Source organism: Pholis gunnellus (genome assembly GCF_910591455.1).
Source record: "Pholis gunnellus genome assembly, chromosome: 15".
In the NCBI taxonomy this organism is placed as follows: domain Eukaryota; kingdom Metazoa; phylum Chordata; class Actinopteri; order Perciformes; family Pholidae; genus Pholis; species Pholis gunnellus.
The window spans coordinates 15,043,947-15,049,506 of record NC_136542.1 but is presented as its reverse complement, the minus strand read 5'-3'; positions in this window follow the sequence as shown (position 1 = coordinate 15,049,506).

The following is a 5,560-nucleotide window of genomic DNA, read 5'->3' as shown; positions in this document are numbered from 1 at the left end:
TATACGTCATTCCATTGACGACCGAGTATCCAATGAGCTCACGAGAATTCTCATCTAAACCAATCAGATTTAAGAAGGCGGGGTTTTGCTTTGCCCTTGAAAAACAGTCTGTTGTTGATGTAGTAATGCGTCAGAGCCGAAAGAGGGCGGCAATTCAATGGTGATGTACTTTATTTACAGTGAACCTACAAACGCAGTATTGTTAGACGTCCTTAAATCCTAAATCGTTGTTACTTACTCATTATTTACTCTCATGTTGTTCCCTTTATAAATGCTGCATCCGTGTGAAATGCAATGCCACATTGTAAACTCTGCTATCCATGAACAAAATGAACAAGAATACAGCTATTACTTAAATGTATAATGCAGACATCTATTAGAAGAAAAAAACAAGGTTATACTTAAGCATAGGGCCCTTCCAGCCTTGTAAATAACCCCTAGTAATTAGCAGGCTATAAATTCAGCTTTTGACATCTCCATCATTTTGAACTAATTGAAACCTCTCAGCTTGAACTGATTAGCAGCCCATGCCTCTTGTCCACTGCAGAGAAGATGCACAGCTGTTGTTTGGAATGAACCCCCGGGGCCCCGTGGTCTCCCGTCTCTGCTCACGACCCACGCTGGGTCACGGGTATCGCAGCTTGAGATGGTAATGTCCTTCTCCTCCAGGGTTTGGCAGATGAGTGGCAGCTCTGTCTCCTGCTGCGGCTGACCTTGGGAGAGAGCTTCAGGCCCTTAAGAGGGTCTACAGCTCTGGAGAGGTTTCTCCAAAGTCACCCTCTTGACAGTTTACTCAATTTGTAGGAAACACAGCAATGAGACTATGCTATAGATGTAATCTAGAGAATCATGAATAGATTATCTCATGATTCATCACCTGGGGCTTTGAGTGGTCATACCTCCCAATGATAGTCTAGTATATGTACAGTGCCTATGCAGTCTCTGGTGCATGTCCTACAAAGCAAAAGGTTACAGAGCACATAATGCCTCTTTGATTATCATTCCAGCAATGATCATCTCACCATTGATTACAAATATGACTGCAAGACAGTCCCCAGATCTCCTGCTGCCGCTCCTTCACCGTTAGCAATTGCAGTAGATGAAATCATGCCTGCAGCATAAGAGTGAGCTGTGTTACAGCTAAAGTAAAAGTTACGACCCCAGAACAATAGGAGGCAAGACCATAGTCAACCACTTCCCCAGATCATGGATGATATCAAAATGTTTGCTTGACATCTCTTCATTTAAGTGTATGACACAGGTTGTAAAATGTAAGGGAATGTTTATAGTAATATTGTCAAAGGAACCGTTACTAATTAAGACCCATGTCTTCCAGTGGTCTAAGAAGCGAGAGTGGGAAGACTCAGCTTACTTTTCATTGTCTCTTCCTCCATCCAAACTATATAGTGTGTGATCAGCAAAGACAGGAAATGAAACATAAGTAATAAACATTTCTGAAAGGCAAGTCATCTCTTTAACTGAAACATCAGAAGAAAAACAAAGACAGAAATACTTTAGAGGATATAATTTTCAAGCCAATTTAGAAGCACAGACTAACATCAATAAACTCAGAAACCACAAGAGATGATATGTCCTACACTATGTTAAACAATAACTTCTGTTATGATGATAATTCAAAGTTGAGTATTATGTTCTGGTATTTTACTCGATCTGTTATTTATGCTGTAACAAGTTCAACAGGATTAGCTGCCAAAAAAGTGAAACCAGATGTGTACTATTAAAAACCATTTGGATTACTTGGTTTAAGAATTTACTATGGCCATATTGTATTCCAATAAAGACAAAACTGGGAAAATAAACCATATTTTTTGTGTCCCAATGAAATAGAAGAGTAGTTTCAAAGGAGACAGCACTATTATGCTCCAGTAATCTCTTGAATTTGACTGATGATGTTTTAGGATGACTACAAGAAGTGCTTGTTGAGAATAGTTTGACTTAAACTATTGTACAGTAGTGTCCTTTTGATTAATTTTATAGATACAAAATGATGTACATTTATCACTTTGGACAGGGTACCATTACTATTGTCGGAAGTGGAAAATGTAAACCCTGATTAGACATTCTTGTCTGTCAACCTTAACAAAAACTCCTATGGCGCAGCACCACATAAAAGAAGATGTGGTACTTCAACATTAAACATTAAAATTCTTGTGGTAATCATTGATTTCCTGTGATACATGCGTTGTTGGTATTTTTGTGGTATTTGTTGGCCTTTTTAGGAAAATTAACTATAAGACGCCTGGTGTTCTGTGGCACACATGCTTTATATGACGTTGTAGTTTCTTGTTGTGAAGTGTGGAGAGAAAAAAAAATGCAAATATGTTTCCTGCATGCTGTGTGTGCCTGGTCATGGCTCAGGGAAATATAATTAACTTAAATAATTGAGGGTGGTCCCCTGAAGCACCCAGGGGACCACCACAGGTGGCATTAATATTAAACTAATAGAGTAAAAATTGGGAAATGCACTTATTTTCCTAGACAGAAAGATTAATGGCGCTTTCATGTCTGTACAGCAAATATGTAGCTGGAGGCAGCAGCTAGTTAGCTTAGCTTACGTTAGCATAAAGACTGGAAACAGGAGAAAAAAGCTAGCCTGGCTCTATACCTACCAGCACGTACAAAGCTCACTTATTAAAAAGTTGTATTTTGTTTGTTTAATCCACACAAAAAGCTAGCTGTTTCCCCCTGTCGCCAGTCTTAATGCTTAAGCTTAGCAAGCTGGTAGCTGGCTCTAGCTTCATATTTACCATACAGACATGAGAGTAGTATAAATCATCCTATCTAATTCTGGAAGGAAGCAAATAAGCACTCCAGTTTACACATCCCTAATGTTTTCCCTTTTACCAAAAACCTTTAGTCCCTTCCTGGCTTCAGGCCAGGAACACCATGTTCCCTGTTGTCTAGACCCAGTGTAATCTCACTCTGCATGGACAGCTCATTAGCATCTGTCAGCGCGCCCCAAACTGAAAATGGCCTGAGAGCTGAGGCGATGTCTGAGCAGAATAAGTGGAAGTGAACAGAGAGTTGCTAATGTTCAGTGTTTTGACAACAGACACGACTGTTGGATCGGACCCCCCGCATTACTTCGCTGCAGGGGAGCATGTGACGAGAAGATAGCGTTGGGGGACCTTGTGTGAAAAATGAAGGTGTGTGTGTGTGTGTGTATGTTCTTGGCAAAGGTCATGTGGATTATGTTATCAGATGACAAGATGGGCTTATGACGTCATGGTTTTGCTTTGCCAAACATAAAATTGTCTTTGTTTCCTTCGTTATTTTTGATAAAACTGTCGACAAATGTTTCGTGGAAGCTTCCTTGCAGCTGGACGACTGACCTCAAATCTCAGAGAGATGTTTTATCACCCATCTTGCATTAATTAAATCAGAGTGCTATTTATTCTGATCACATCATATAAGTGTGGGAACGGCAGCTACAACCAGCCCGAGTTTCTACTATGATTCATAACAACCGCAGCCCCGATGGGCCCAGACAGGACCACCGTTATGTGGGCTTTATATATATATATATACAGATTGAAATCATAACAAACCTCTTCCTCACTTGATCCCACCACATGACTTCATTTTGGGTGTGGGAAGTATGGCATTCCATCAAAATACACTTCTCATAACCTCAGTTTGGATAGATCTTCCTCTTCGATACCACATGGAGGGGGATGACTTCATATGTGGTGAGGAAAGCGTCTGTCAAACAAATGTGTTTTGTCTTTCCTTTAAGTTTTTCTTTGCTCTGATTCACTTCGAGTGTCACATGCAGGACAACAAAAAGGGGGAAAATGCCTTTGATGCTGCTCCAGAGATGTTGAACTCTCAGGTGACCTTGTATAGCCAGGTATCCAGGAAAGACGGTAAAGTAATGAACGTTGGTAACAATCAGAGAAAACGTTCTTCTGCCTATTCATCTGTATCTGCATTTGTGTCTGCTGGAGTGTGTTTTCATTTCATTGAACAAAACATTACGTCAGCCCCACACCCATATGATCCAGCAATGGGTCAGATCTGCATTGCAACAAAGAACTGACAAAGAGGGAGTAAATATGTCCATCTGACATAATTCCTTTGTGAGTTTCTCTGTTGGTTCGCTGCCGTGTCTTTTGTTTGCTTTGGTTTCCACCTAGAGATAAGCGTGTCATTATGTTCCCGTTTCCCTCTGGTGACCAGACAAGTCTTTCACTTTGAGGAGAAGAGAAATGCAGGCTATGGGGCACTCCCTTGACCCTTCATATACAACAGTGGTCAGTGATTCTCATGTGTTACAAACAAAATAAACATTAACCAGTAACAGATAACAGGGTCAGGTGGAAACAAAGAGATTTGATCTGTACATTTTTGCTTTAGTAGTTGTTCCGCCCTGTCACTGTGGCCAGATATTAAAATAGCCAAAAAACAACAACCAATCACAGTGCTGCAAAGCGTGGAGCTCACTGTTGCATTGGGCCTTTTGTCCATGTCGACGAAGAAGTGGAGAGCCGTTTTACATTTACCATTTGTGACATTATCAATACATTCTCTACCTCTATCATAAGTCATAAATGGTGACCAAGTTATCTAACTTCACTGCTACTATTAAGATCATCTCCACATATATGTAGAATTCAGGAAACTTCAACTGCTAACCTTGAAAGGTGGTTAAAAGCTATCCCACAAATAAAAAAGTAGTTGAACCAAATTTAGATGTGTTTACTCTCTACTGCTTCCACATGTCTAACCCAACAGTACCCTGGCAGCAAAGTTAACTATCCCCATTGATGCAAAGCACAATTACTGTACCTCAGATTTAGCTCGCTGGCCTTGTTTTCTGCAAACAGGGCCAAAAAGACAGTCAAGCTGCCAACGTCCTGGAGAGTTTGGCCTCACTCAGCCTAAGTCAGCAATTGGTGGTTCCTTGGACCACTGTTAGGACTTGGTTGCTGTCACCGGACTTTCCCAACATGAGAAAATGGCATAGTTCAGCTGTCACCAAGGGTCAGTGGGGAGAGTTAACTCTCAAGCTGGCCAGCCAAAACATTTAGCATTCAGCTAGCCTCAGCTGCTAATAACACCCATGTTGGCAAGAGTGGACGAGTTAAATATAGAAGAATACTTTTAGCCTCGGTGACTCAAGTAAAAAAAAAAAGAGTAGAGAGAGAAAATGGAGGATGTTGCTGAGTGAAAAGATCTGGCTCATTGACAAAAGGACATCACCGCACCTCTGACTTTCACTGGGCAACGAGGCCTTTCAACCACTGGGACGGAGGAGAATAGTGCCTACCTCCCTCGCCCCCCCCCCCCCCCCTTCTGTCTTTTATTCTCACACACTGACTTCTGGAGAGGAAGGAGGGAAAGAAAATGAGAGGTGTGTTGTAGACCGATATGCAGAGTAGATCTGGATAGGCTGTGGGAGTAAAAGAGGGAGGGAGGGTGAGAGAGAGGGAGAGGGAAGTTACAGTGCTCAACAGTGCTTTATTGCTCTCTACCATTCCCTCTCTGACCTGAAGAACTGAAAGCAAGAACTGAAAGAGAGAGAGAGAGAGAGCAGAGC